The sequence below is a fragment of the Astatotilapia calliptera genome, chromosome 16 (genome assembly GCF_964374335.1).
Source record: "Astatotilapia calliptera chromosome 16, fAstCal68.1, whole genome shotgun sequence".
NCBI classification, from domain to species: domain Eukaryota; kingdom Metazoa; phylum Chordata; class Actinopteri; order Cichliformes; family Cichlidae; genus Astatotilapia; species Astatotilapia calliptera.
In genome coordinates, this window is record NC_137437.1 from 33707083 (window position 1) to 33722433 (window position 15351).

General features: G+C 43.5%; 1 protein-coding gene across 2 annotated transcripts in view; it reads right to left on the reverse strand.

The window, feature by feature from the left end:
• Positions 1-15351, reverse strand: part of LOC113008463 (protein mono-ADP-ribosyltransferase PARP14-like) — a 28476-nt gene that overhangs the window by 7777 nt on the left and 5348 nt on the right. The window lies entirely within an intron of this gene.

Here is a 15351-nt window from a genome sequence, read left to right on the forward strand (position 1 = left end):
AGACACTGGATCCATGGTCGCTACCATCACGGAGAGTTTTTTTGCCAAACATTTTAAGAAATGGGGTCCAGAGAAACTGAAAGCATGCCATTGGCTGCGGTTACGGGCAGCTAATGGGCTAGATATTCCCTATGTTGGCTACCTGGAGCTTGATTGCCAAGTGTTAGGGAGGCAAATACCGAAACGTGGTGTGTTAGTTGTTAGAGATCCTTTGGAGCCCAGCCCCAACTCAGAAATATGTGGAGTACTCGACATGAATGTGATCCGTGAGTGTTATAGGGAGCTGTTTTTGGAACATGGCTCTGCTCTTTTTGACCTTCCTTTAGTGCAGGAGGATCCTTGGCAGCAGGCTTTGCAGCGTTGCCATACAGCGCAGCTACAGCCCGAAGCACAGGTTAGTGGCCCAGTGAGAGTTAAGGGTAGAAGAAAAATTTGCATCCCCGCAGGCACAATGAAGTTTGTACCAGCTACATGTCGGAAAGCCCCTTCGGCACACACTGCTTTTTGAACCATTAGATGCCGGTTTTCCTCATGGTCTCCTTTCTTCTCCAGCTTTGGTCCAAGTGGTCAGTGGCACTGCATTTATCCCAGTTACCAATGTGGGATTAACTGAGGCCATTTTGCCACCTCGCAGTCAGCTTGGCACCTTGTGCCAAGTTGAAATTGTCAGCCAATCGGATGTCTCGACCAGGCTGTTGGAAGATTTGGGAGAGGAAAAATGTGTTACCATGACAACTCAGAGTGTGCAACCCAACCCTCTGAAAACTGCAATTGATGCAATTGATCTCTCAGCCCTCACTGTACAGGATCAGGGCAGGGTAAGAGCCCTTTTGCGTGACTACCAATCTGTTTTTTTCTTCTCATGATGGTGATTTAGGGTGTACCAATTTAATGACTCATGAGATCCCACTTTTAGATGAGACTCCGGTCCGCCAGCGGTATCGACGGATTCCACATTCAGAGTATGAGAGCGTTAAGGCCCATATTCAACACTTGTTGGAGAGTCAGGTGATCAGAGAAAGTTGTAGCCCTTTTGCATCCCCAATCGTGGTAGTACGAAAGAAGGACTCCAGTATCAGGCTTTGTGTGGATTACCGTCTGCTGAACTCAAGGACTAGGAAGGATGCTTTTCCCTTGCCCCGAATTGAGGAGTCCTTGGACGTGTTGTCAGGTGCATGTTGGTTCTCTACCTTGGACTTGGCTAGTGGCTACAATCAGGTCCCTGTTGCTGAGCCAGACAAAAAGAAAACTGCTTTCTGCACTCCTTTTGGGTTATTTGAGTTCAACCGCATGCCATTTGGCCTCTGTAATGCACCAAGCACCTTTCAGAGATTGATGGAGCGAATGTTTGGTTCCCAGAATCACCAGTCTTTGTTGTTGTATCTGGATGATGTGATTGTCTTCTCTACCACAGTAGACGAGCATATTCAGCGCCTAGGAGCAGTACTGGAGACCTTGCGGGTACAAAACTTGAAGGCCAAGTTGTAAAAATGCTGTTTTCTGCAGACAGAGGTAAAGTACCTTGGGCATGTGATCTCCAAGGACTGGATAGCCACGGACCCAGACAAAATATCTGCGGTGTCTAATTGGCAAACTCCTAGCTCTGTTGCTGAATTGAGATCATTCTTAGGGCTTGCTAGTTACTATCGCCGCTTTGTTCCAGGTTTTGCATCCCTAGCTGCTCCGCTCCACCAGCTGGTGGCCGAACTGGCTGGGACTAAGCACAAACGCCCCTCCAAGCGTGCATTGCAGGAAGTTTGGACCGAGCAGTGTGAAAATAGCTTTCAAGAGTTGAAAGCTCGGTTGGTGCATTCCCCCGTATTGGCTTATGCTAATTTTTCACAACCTTTTATCTTGGAGGGTGATGCCAGCCACTGGGGTCTGGGGGCAGTGCTTTCACAACAGCAAGCTGATGGCAAGGTGCGTCCTATAGCTTGTGCTAGTCAGGGGCTAAAGCCCACAGAACGTAACATGTCCAATTACAGCTCCATGAAACTTGAATTCCTAGCCTTGAAATGGGCTATGACTGAAAAATTTAGAGAATATTTGCTGGGTAACAAGTGTGTTGTCTATACAGACAACAACCCCTTGAGCCATCTGACTACAGCAAAGCTTGGAGCTTTGGAACAGCGCTGGGCTGCTCAGCTCTCTTCTTTTGATTTTTCAATTAAGTATCGTCCGGGTCGTACAAATGGCAATGCAGATGCTTTGTCCAGACAGTGTCAGCCATCTGATCAAACTGTGTCTTTAGAAACACTGCTTCCTGGTACTTCCCTTCCAGACTCTTTAGTCCAAGCAGTTTTACCACCAGAGCAAGTAATCCAATCTATGATTTCGGTTTTATCCTCTAATTCACTTGCAGACCTTGCTACTTTGCAGAGGGAGGACCCCACGATTAGTGGCTTTTTGAAGTTTTGGCGCAGAGGAACTGGCCCTACTCGCCAGGAGAGGAGAGATTTGCCAGCAGGAGTGCTGGAACTGTTGCGCCAGTGGAGGAAACTGGTAGAAAAGGAGGGCGTCCTTTATCGGCAGATTTTTCAGCCAGATGGGGGGGAACCAGTGTGCCAATTAGTGGTCCCTCAGAGTCTCAAGAATGAGGTTTTACATGGCTTGCATAATGACCATGGTCACCAGGGAACTGACAGGACTGCAGACTTGATACGCAAGAGGTGTTATTGGCCAGGTATGTTTAAGGAGGTTCAGGATTACTGTCAGCAATGTGAACGTTGTGCGCAGGCTAAAGCAGTTTATCCCAAACCTAAAACAACCATGGGTCACCTCATGGCTGCAAGGCCCAATCAGATTCTGGCAATTGATTTCACATGCCTTGAACCCTCCGTTGATGAACCCTCCGTTGATGGCCGTGAAAATGTGTTGATTCTTACTGATGTGTTTTCAAAGTTCACTCAGGCGGGGGGGGCGCTAGCGAGCGCAATGGAGTGAACACGTTTACTTCAGAGCCTCTGCACATTCCAGCTTAATTTGCATCAAAAATAGGCACTTAAGTTACCAATCTGCTTTCAAAGACAAGCTTAAACTTTTAAACAAAGTTCCTACGGATTTAAATCCAAGAAAGTCGCTTTTATGGCGGCAAATCTGCAGAAATACAAATACGAGGCTTCGTCGACAGCTAAGACCAGTGCAGCCGCGGGCAAAAGTTGTGACAACACCGCTAGCCAAACACCGAAGTCGGCACCGATAGCTAAAATGGATGTGGCAGACCTCAAGACGAATATTCTTACCTCCTTGCGACAAGATATCGCCGCCGTCATCCAGCAGGAAGTCAGGTCTGCTCTGGCTGACAGCTTTGATTCGTTGAAAAGGGATATCCAAGACGTGAAGGCAGAAATGGTCCAGCTCGGCTCACCTGGTCGAGCCGAGCTGGACCAGGTGAGTGCTAACGTAAAATCTGTCGAAGCGGGTCTGTCGAATTGGTCTAACGAAATGGTGGCCGTACAAGACACGATGGAGTCCCTCACAAAAGAGGTAAAAGTCCTTAAATACAAATGTGAAGACCTCGAGGGACGTATGAGAAGGGGAAACATCCGGATTATCGGTGTGACTGAAACTCAGGGTTCCAGCTCTCCGGCGGCGGTCTCTGCGCTCCTCAAAGAGGTGTTTCAGCTTGACAGAGAAGTCCGCGTGGAAAGATCTCATCGTAGCCTGACTCAACGGAGACCCGGGGATACTCCGCGCCCTATCATTGCTAAATTAAACAGCGAAGGAGACGCGGCGGACATCCTCAGGGGATGCGCGCAGAGGAAAACTACTCTTCAAAGGAAACCCAATTGCCATATTCCCCGACTACACGGCCAGCGTGGCGAAAGCCAGGGCGGCTTTCACTGACGTGAGGAAGATACTCCACGATAGGCCGGGAGTCCGCTTTGGCACCATGTACCCTGCCAGATTCCGTGTCTCTTACAACAACGTTGAAAAGGAGTTTGTGGATGCTGCCAAAGCCATGGATTATGTCAAGGAAAATATACTCTCTCCAGCAGATGGTGATCTATAACTATCTTATCTTCTCTCCCAAGGTGGAAGGTAACTCAGAGTTCTCTATGTCAGTAAGCTACATTACTGTGCCTGGTCGTTACTACGTTGTGCAGGGCCTGAGTTCCAATAGTGTTTTAGCAGACAGTACTGAGATTTATTAGTGTTACTGAGACTGCTCGCCCAGCAATTTTCCCCGAACTAAAGTTCATCATTCCATATGAAGACATCTAAACTTGAGTTAGCTGCACTCGGGGTCCCTTTGACTTTCTGTCCTGCTGTTGTTACCCCAGTTCTGGTCCCTTGTTTTCCCGGGGATCTTTTGATGGGTAAAAAACTTGTACAATGTAGTTTATATATTAGTTTCTGGTTTGTTGGTTTGATGGTTCTTTCTGTATTGTCCTATGCTAAGCAAAACTTTGGGTCATCATGGAGTCCAAAATTACTTGTGCCTCTCGGATATCTTTCAAACGTAACCCTAAACAGTCAAGATAGATTTGCTTAAAGTCATAAGCTATAATGTCAATGGCCTCCACAGCCCTATTAAAAGGAAAAAAATTCTAGGCCAGTTAAAAAGTTTCAATTGTCATATAGCTTTTCTGCAGGAGACGCATTTATCTGACATTGAGCATGACAAGCTAAAAAGGTCGTGAGCACAGCAAGTGTTTTATTCATCTCACAAGTCTGGCAGGAAAAGAGGTGTGGCTATCCTAGTACATAGACAGATAAACTTCACCCCACTCACTAAATATAGAGACCCACATGGAAGGTACATTGTGGTCAACGGCTCTGTTGATGGAGTACTGGTTTCCCTCATCAATATCTATGCCCCTAATGAGGATGAGCCAAATTTCATACATACAATTTCTGATTTAGTACTTCAAAAGTGTTCTGGTGTTTTATTGCTAGGAGGGGATTTTAATTGTGTCTTGTCACCTTATTTGGATAAACAACCAAGTTCTAAAAGCTATGCATCGCAAATGAGAAAAGCTCTAAAACATTTAACAACTGAACTGGGACTAATTGATGTCTGGAGAAATAGGTTTCCTAGAGTCAGAGATTATACTTTTTACTCGCATAGACATGCATCTTATTCCAGTATAGATTTCTTTTTTACTTCTAAAACAGAAGAGCATAGAATTGACAATATTGAAATCTTACCAATTACACTATCTGACCATGCACCGTTATCACTCTCATGGGACTTAGGATTGACACCAAGACTAAAACTTTGGCGATTAAATGCCTCACTCCTAAATGATAGCCAGTTTTGTGAGTTCATACATGCTGAACTAAATACTTACTTGGAGTTGAACACAACTCCGGAGATATCGCCTTTAACTCTCTGGGACTGCGCCAAGGCATACATTAGAGGTCGCATAATATCATTTGCAAGTGCCAGGAAAAAAAGAAAAGAGGCTAGGCGGTGTGAATTGGAGGCCAAAATAAGATACCTAGAGCAACAACACAAAAAAGCACAGACAGCCACTTTGCTTTCCGATCTTAAAATGTTACGTAGTGAGCTTGATAGTTTATTAAATGAGAAAATTGAGGGCAATTTAAGATTCATTAAACAAAAGTACTATGAACAGGGTAGCAGGGCTAGTAGATTGCTGGCAATAAGACTCAGGAAACAGCAAACTCGTAATATGGTCCAAAAGTTGAAGTCAGATCAGACCCTAATTACTAAACCAAATCAAATTGCAAGTTGCTTTGCCAATTTTTTCGAGTCATTATATAAAAATTCAGATACATGTAAAGATGACAATACACTATCTGATTTCTTAGAAAAGATCAATTTAAAAACACTGCCAGAATCTGTAGCAAAGGAGTTAGATGAACCAATTCAGGAACAAGAAATTTTGCAGGTGATTTCAAACCTTAAAACTAAAAAAAGTCCTGGCCCTGATGGTTTTATTAACGAATTCTATAAAAAACTTGAGGACAAAGTCGCACCCTTATTACTGAAAGCTTACCACTGCGCTCTGGAGACTGGGACTATGGCGCCATCCTGGAGTGATGCTACAATTGTCGTAATCCATAAAGAGGGCAAGGACCCCACAAATTGTCAATCATACAGGCCAATTTCATTACTTAATACTGATTTGCGCATTCTCACCACGATTTTAGCCAAAAGAGTTAGTAAAATTATTACACAGGTTATAAATCCAGATCAAACGGGGTTCATTGCAGGAAGGCACTATGGGGACAATGTTCGTAGATTGTTGAACTTAATGTCCTTGTACAAGACCAAACAAGAAGAAACAATGATTCTGTCTCTTGATGCGCAAAAAGCATTCGACAGGGTTTCCTGGCAGTACTTGGGCCAAACACTTGAAAGATTCAAATTTGGGCCAAACTTAATTAAGTGGATACAGATTCTTTATTCCAACCTAATGGCGGCTGTACGGGTAAATGGAACAATGTCAGCCAGATTTCCGCTGGAACGTGGGTGTAGACAAGGATGCCCACTGTTGCCCCTGCTGTTCGATATAAGTATTGAGCCTCTGGCGCAGTTGATTAGAGATGAACATGAAATTCAGGGCCTTTCAATTAATGGAGAACAGCATAAATTGTCCATCTATGCAGACGATGTACTTTTATACATTTCAAATCCTGCAGTCAGTGTACCTCATTTAAAAGAAATTATTAGTACATACGGTCACCTCTCTGGTTACAAAGTTAATATTGACAAAACATTGGCAATGGATATAGGAGGAAACATTTCACAAACATTTAAGGAGCGATGTGGCTTTAAATGGCCAAACGAAGGTATCAAGTATTTAGGAATTCAGATTCCTCACTCATTATCAGACTTGTTTAAAGTAAATTATGAAGTTATAGTTGCAAAAATAAAAAAAGATTTAGAGAGATGGACAGTCCTGCCTCTGTCTTTCTTAGGTCGGATTGAGAGTATACGTATGAATGTATTGCCAAGACTTCTATACGTTTTACAAATGCTGCCTATTAACATTCCCAACTCTACATTTGATAATTTAGATAAACTTTTTTCCAAATTTATATGGCAAGGCAAACGCCCAAGGATCAAGTTCCAAACATTAAAACTGTCAAACCTGCAGGGGGGATTGGCTGTTCCAAATCTGAAATATTATTTCTGGGCAGCTCAGATGAGACCCCTGACTGTATGGGTGCGGGATTTATCTGAAACTCAGTGGCTAAACATCGAGAAGACAATGTGCGAAAGATCATTGGAATCCCCGCTTTTTTCTAACATTTCAATTAAAAATTTGCATATGGGGGAATGGACAAGGGTCACACTAAAGATTTGGCGTAGAATCAAACAATCATTTGGTCTTCCAAAAGAAATTTCAATGTTATCAAGGCTCTCCTCCCTGCAGGGTTTTTCTCCTATTGTGGAAGACCCTGGCTTCAGAGCATGGTCAAATAGCGGGCTTTATAAACTATGTCATGTTGTGAGGAATGGGCACCTGAGCTCATTTGAACAGTTGAGAGGTCAGTTTCGGCTTCCTTCTTCTGACTTTTTTAGGTTTCTGCAGCTAAGAAGCTTTTTGACAAAACATAAAGAATGGAGGCAAGTTTTGGAGCCCTCACCCATTGAGGAAATATTTCTAAAAATATTTCAAAGTAATTCCTCCCCAAAATTAATCAGTAATTTTTATAACGCATTTATCTTGACCCACCTTCATATAATATGTGGATTGATAAAGTGAGAGAAATTTACCAGATGGAGGAAATAACATACGCTCTGCGGATTCAGAGAGAGTTGTTTACTGAGCGTTGGCGATCCATACATGCTTTACTGTTTCAATAATTTAGCATAGGTCTGTTTCGTTTTGTTCATTTATGACTAGATTTGTCACGTTATTTAATATTACATAAAGTTTTTGTTTTTGTTTTCTTTTCTTTTTGTTTTTGTTGTTGTGTGTTTGTTTGCTTGCTTGGGTTTTGTTTTGCTTTCCAGTTTTGTTTTGTGCTTCCTAATTGCAGTTCTTATTTTGATCTACATTTCTGCATTGCGGTTTCTGTAACTGTCCTACTTGTGAACATTGACAAGTACAAGTTACAATGTTGTAAATTATAATAAAAATTGAGTTAAAAAAAAAAGTTCACTCAGGCCATTTCTACTAAGGATCAAAAGGCAACTACTGTGGCCAGGTTTATGAGTGGTTTTATCGCTTTGGTGTTCCCTCTAGGATCCACTCTGATCAGGGGAGGAGTTTTGAAGGAGCAGTAGTTCAGCAGCTGTGCCAGTTATATGGTGTGGAAAAGACTCGCACCACTCCTTACCACCCACAAGGTAATGGCCAGTGTGAGCATTTTAATCGGACTCTGCATGATCTGTTGAGAACCCTGCCCCCTGAGCAAAAGCGTCATTGGCCCATGTATTTACAGCAGCTCACCTTCGCTTACAATACCACAATCCATCAAACTACGGGTGAGTCACCCTATTTTCTTATGTTTGGCCAAGAGCCACAGCTCCCAATTGACTTCCTGTTAGGCAGAGTGGAGGAACCCACCCACGGCCCGGTGCACACTTGGGTCCAAGAGCATCAGAAACGTCTAGATGTAGCTTATAAAGGTGTGAGTAACCGCACCAAAGCAGCAGCGACGCTGCATGCAGGTCGTCAACCTGCCCCAGCTTCTGACCCCTTGCCATTGCATCAGTTAGTGTATTTAAGAGATCATAGCATTCGGGGCCGGAATAAAATCCAAGATTTTTGGGGCGTTACACCGTATTGTATTGTCCGTGCCCCTGCTGATGCTGGTCCTGTGTATACAGTGGCCCCACTCCATGATCCAGAACAGAAAAGTCAGGTTAATAGACAATTGATCAAGCCGATCCCTGCTGATATCTGTGAGAAAATAAGGGCAGAGCTCCAGCAAACTCCTAACCCTAGAAGTTCACCTGACCGGTTACCCCCGTCTGAGGATGGGGGAGACTTTTATGTGTGGCAACGAAGGGAGTCCCCAAGAGGTGACCCCCAAAGTGTACGAACTGATTCTGCACTTTGTCCCCAACAACCCCCAGAGGACCTGGCTATAGTAATGAGGCCGCAGTCCAGAGGGACTGAGCCTGGTACCCTGACTCCACAGTGTAGTGTCCCCACTCCATTAGCTGAAAGTGGTACAGTTAGAAGAACGACACGCTCAACAGCTGGCCACCATTCCAATCCACACCATCTGCCCCAATCAGCTAAAGCCAGGCCACCTAGTGTACATTCAGTTACAGCTTTTTATAGACCGTGGCTTTAAAGTTTCATTGTCGGGTCGCCAATGCAAAAACCAGAGGGGAGAATGTGACAGGTGAGACCTGGAGACTCGGGACCGCCCCTGGTGGGCGGAGCTGGTCTTTGCTCCTTTCATAAGCGCAGGTGTGGGCAATTGGGTATTGATACGTGTCCTCCCCTAAACTTCTGTTAGAACGGTAGGTTACACAAAAATGTACCACTTGAGCTCTGGCTGTTGGCAGAGGTTTACAGTTATTTGCACCCTTGTAGGTGGGAAACATTGCTCCCGTGAGAACGGTATAGTGGACTTCATCGCCACTGACCCACATTTATTAGGGTGTGACACGAACTTGTGGACAGGTAACAAAACCAATTCAGTTGAGGAATATTCCTGTGTTTTACTGTCCAGCTAAGTGATCTCCTGCCTTTTATTTACAGAGTACTGAGCTGCTGCTTTGTCAGGTGGATTTCTGGCTGCGGGCAAAGGACCCGACACATCAGTGTGTTTTCATTTGTTTTAAACTGGTGTAAGTCGACAGACTGACTGCTGCGGCTGTCGATGGTTTTGTTTTTTGTTTTAATTTTTTCTGTATCAGTAGGCACCACAGATATTGATTCTTTTAGTATTTTAACCCCTTTTTTATATATATATTGTCGCAGACGGTGAAGGCGCTGCAGGGAAAACAAATCCTTTTTTGTCTCCCCGCTTTTGCATGCACAGCAGTGGGCCTGAGTGAAGACGGCACTGAAGATTTGCCTTCTTTTTCTATAGTGTTTTACCCATTTGGGGTCATGTGTGAGTTGCCGTCCATTTTTAACCTGTGTGCTATGTCGATTTGTTTTTAAACGGTTCCCCGCAGCGCTTGTCCTGTCTCACGGGCAATCGTACAGTTTTATAGTTTCTAATAAGGTAAAGTTTTTAATTGTTTTTAGGTGCCACTGTTACACTGTTTCTTTTATTTTGTATTAAAAATTAAACTCTTTTAAACTGACTGTGCGCCTACGGCTCTGTCCTATTTTAAATAGGTACCTACCATGGGTCACAAACAGCTCTTAGTAACAAACAACAGAGATGACTGTTTAGATTTTTCTTTATACTATTTTAGTTTATTCTGATTTTGGGCTTTGGTAATGTGAGACAGAGATGTTAAGAAGTTTTTGCAACCTGTTGTGAACACATGAATGTGTTTAAATAAAGATTTGGCAGAAGCGAGAGAGGAAACACACTACCTGTCGTCCATCTCATGATTTATCTGTTTTTTTCAGAACCAGACATAATCTGTCAGCCGCCCTCTTGCTTGGGGTGTGTTACATAAGCAATGTCTTCACTTTATGAATGCAGTATTTTTTTAATTTGCAGTCTACACTGAGACTTTATTAGGTACATTCCACTACATCCTAAAGTTGCTCCATTGGATTTTATATGGTGACTGTGAGGGCTACTTGAGTATAGTGAACTCATTGTCATGTTCGAGAGGACTTGACATGGTGTACTGTTGACATGTTTCACTGTTGCTCACCAAGTGAAGCTTTATTGGGGTGAGAGTCATAATGGAGATTAGCCAGGCCAGCTTCACGGACAGTGTTTCTGGCCAGTGTCTGTTTGTTAACAGGATGGTGCCATCAGGGAGGTCATTGGTGCAGTGAGCAAGGGACTCGCACTATGAGCCACAGCTGGGTTGTGGTGCAATGAGCTCAATGGAGAAACAGGGCGGAGAGAAGAGATTCCTTGTTCCTGGGACTAGACTGATGCAGTTTCACTGTCAGAAGAGGAATTGTTTCTGTCTCTCTTAAAATATAATGAACATTCTTCTTGGGTTTAGTATAATTTTATTGAAGGTTTGTTTTGGATTTTAGTTTAAACAGAACTTTTTTTTTTTTATTGTGTATATTGTGTTTACTTATTCCTGGTTTCCTTTTCTGAAAATAAACCTCGTGGTGTGATATTTAGGCCCACCAGCTTTAGGGTCTACACTTCCTTGGTATTAAGGGGCCCAGAGAAGAAAATATCCCCCAGTATCATTACACCATCAGCAGCTGCCCTGAAGTGATGATAAAAGGCAGGATGGATTCATATTTTCATGTTTCAGTAACTGCAAATTTAGTGGGATTTTTCTACATACTCATCTCTCAGTTTTACAAATAGTCGTCAGAAAAAGAGAAAATATCCTGTGAGGTTCCAGTATTATCCAGCGTTCCCTGTTGAAAATACCTTTAATGTCAGAGGTCAGAGAACACTTGCAAGACTACTTTGAGCTGATACGAAGGCAACAGTATTTCAACCACTCATTGCAATCAAGTTATGCAGAAAAATATCTATGAAAGCACAACACATCTGAACTTGAAGTAGATGAGTTACAGAAGACCACAGTGGGGACCACACCTGTCAGCTAAGAACAGGAAACTGAGACTACAATTCACACAGGCTCACCAGCCCTGGAGAATAGAAAACTGGAAAAACATTGTATCATTGGCCTCCACAGTTACTGGATCTCAATCCAGTAGAGAACGCTTGGGATGTACTTCAAAGAGAAATTTGGATACAAGCAGCTAATAAATCTGCAGCACCTGTGTGATGCTATCATGTCAATATGTAGCAGAATCTCTGGAATTTGTCCAAGAATCTGTGTAATGAAGCTTTGGCATATTATGAAATCTCAGTCTAAAATATTGAATCAAAACTGACATTAAAGAGGCCTTGGCACAATCCTGTGTTTTAGATATGTAATATAGCATGTGACATCACCACAAGAAGTAGCACTACGAATAAGTCAGCAGGGAAGCAGCATTGCTAAGAAACGAAGACATAATTATATGGAAACTCCAACTACTTTCCAAACTAATACTATTAACAGGGTCCAGTATTGTGCTACAGATAACAAAACGTAGGTACTGTTTCATCATAGAAGACTGTATGTACGGAACCTTTAAGCTGATCTTTAGTCGTGTTAATTGAAGAATATGTGGAATGAAATTCTAATTTCCTTTCCTTTTTGTCAAACTTAATATAGTTTTATAACAACAGCTAACCAGTGAGTAAAAGTCAAAGTATAAAGCAAATAAAAATGTAACAAATCTCTCCAGCGTATCCAGCCCGTTCTCACTCCCGAGGCATAAAATGTCGACGTTTTGTCAGGTCCCGCGGCATTCCTGAGGAACGCGAAAGGAGACCTTCGCCGTTCTATGGTACGCGGCGGGTTATGGCTGGAATCCAGTGCAATGACGCTCCCGCGGTAATAGACGTTCCAGCCCTGTATTCCAGCCCTAGGGATACCTTATCCCTAGCCCTGACCATAACCTTATTCCTGACCTTAACCAGGACTTTAATGATGTTAAATAGCGTTTTTCTGATTTTTTTTTTGCTGATTTGTCACCTAGCATAAAATGTTACGCTTTGGGACTGAGAACGTGTTGGCATATCCTAGGTCTGCCCCGAGGCCTCTTCATGGTGGGACATGCACCTCACCCAGGAGGTGCATGCCTCTACTCTGAGCCCCTCCCAAATGTCCAAACTCCTCACACTAGCTCCAAGAGAAAGGACAGCCACCCTTCAGAGAAAGCTCCTTTTCACCACTTGTATCAGCAATGTCATTCTTTCAGTCACTACCCAAAGCTTGTGACCATAAGTAAGGGTGGTTGATCTGATAACCTCGTGTTGGTGTTGTTCCCAGATCATCATACTAAATGTTGTTCCAGGTTCAACATTGCAAGTGACCAATCAGAATGTTGTAACGTCATACCTTTGCGACTTCGGGAAAAACCGGCGTAAAACAAAAAACTGTACTTAAGCTGCGTGAAACCGCCTCTGTCCGCCGATCAACGGACCCTGACCCTAACCCTAACCGTAACCCTTTAATAAACGGTAAGCAGAATTGATATTGTCCTTGCAACATTGGAATTTCATAAATGCACGAATGGCTTGGCGCGCAAAGGAATAACGTCACAACAATGTGATTGGTCACTTGCATTGTTGAACCTGGAACAACATTTTCATGATGGTCTGGGAACAACACCAACACGAGGATATCAGATCATCCAAGTGAGGGTATGGATGTTGATCGATTGGTAAACACATCACCACCTCTTTTCATCACTGCCCTGGAAGACCGCCTTAAGACGCCAACAGAACCACATCATCAGCACAAAGCAGAGACAGGATTTCTGAGACCGCCCATGTGGAAGCCTTCTGCTACTTGGCTACACTTATAAATTCTGTCCATAAAAAGTATGAACAGAATTGGTGACAAAGGGCAGCCGTGGCCCACCGGGAACAAATCTGACTCATACCGGCTATGTGGACTAAGCTCTTGCAATGGTTCTATAAGGATCAAATGGCCGATACTCTAGAAGCACCTCCCATGGAATACTCAGATGGACACAGTCAAATGCCTTCTTCAAGTCCACAAAGTACATGCAGACTGGTTAAGCAAATTCCCATGTACCCTCAAGCGGGTAAAGAACTGGTCCAGTGTTTCATAACCGGGACAAAAAACCACATTGTTCCTCCTGTATCTGAGGTTTGACTAAAGGAGAGACTCTACTTTGCAGCACCCTGGCATAGACTTTCCCTGGGAGGCTGAGGGGTGTGATCCTTCTATAGTTGGAGCACATGCGTTTGGCGCATAGTAGGGCTGCCACAACCGATTATTTTGATCGTCGACTAGTCACTGATTATTTTTGCGATTAGTCGACTAATCAGATCATGTGTCCATTGGACGTAAAACGTACAGCTTATTGCACCAGCAGCATCTGCTCTTATATAACTATCATTAGCTTACAGCTTTAAGTGTTTAAGGTATGAGCTAACTAAAAATAAAGACAAGATGACAGTTTATTAAATTTTAATGAGATTTGCAGATTGTTTTGGGGGAGTTTAATAAACTCAGCCATCTGCTCCTTGCTATCTAAAATATAACAGGACACCGGAGTAAATTCTCGAGCATCTCACACTTCTGATAAACAGCTGTCTGCTTGACGTTTATTCAGCTGTGTAAAAACTATAACTTTAATCTCAGCCAAACCGATTTACTCGGGAACAAATAAAATACTGTGGGTTTAAAAAACGATTTGCCGGGAGTCCGGTGTTCTCACCGGCTCTAGTGAGCCTTGAACCGAGGCTAACTATCGAGCTAGTGGGTAACAGACATTTCCGAAAACGGAGCGCTTTTGAAAATATGTGTCTTAAACTGAGCAGATATTGGAGATTTACACAGTTACATTCTCGCCTGAAAATATGTTAAACATTTATTTTGTGACCCAGAAAGAGTAATAAGAGTAAAATAAAACTAATTGTCGCCATTGTTGGAAACTGAGCAGGGCCACGCTGGGCCGCGCTATGAATTCTGGGATAGGTTGGGCCACTAACCGACCCATCCTTCAACTCTGGGGAAATGAAGGGCGCATTTGTTGGAGTCTTCGAATTTGGACAGTCTTCGTCGTGTCGCTGTAACGTAATCGGCCTACTAATGCGGGCACAGGAGGATGCGGCTCCTGAATTTGGACACAACTACAAAACTGGACACAGCTTCCTCTTCTTCTTCGGGGTTTAACGGCAGCTGGCATCTTTGTATATGCAGTGCTGCCATCTTCTGTTTCAGTCCATTATTACACTCTTAAATCCTACTACTTATTCTTGCGCTGTTTGGGATCTTATAAAGCTTCAAACGACGCATCGACTATTAAATTAGTCGTCGACGATTTTGATAGTCGACGTAATTGTGACTAGTCGACTAATCATGATAGCCCTAGCGCATAAACATAAACACAGACAACAGTAATGAGCCGTTCCCCGACCCGAAGGTGCAGAGAAAAAACCCTCTCGTCCATCGGGGAAAACTCTAATGTATAGGCAGCAAGCTGAGGAGATACCCACCCCCAGCCCGCTGTCTCTCACCTCAGGCAACTCTAACCAAACTATATCTAGCTGGTACCGCTTGACCTCAAGTACTAGCTCAGGCTCCTTTCCCATCAGAGAGGTGATGTTCCATGCCTCAGTAGCTGATTTTGTAACCCTATCCCAGGCAGAGTGAACTATTCCCTGGATTTTCTTCTCTTAGGGTTTTTTTAAAATCACTCTTTGTCTGGTCCCTCACCCAGGACCAATTTACCATGGGAGACTCTACCGACAAGATAGCCTCTTGGATCCCTGGGA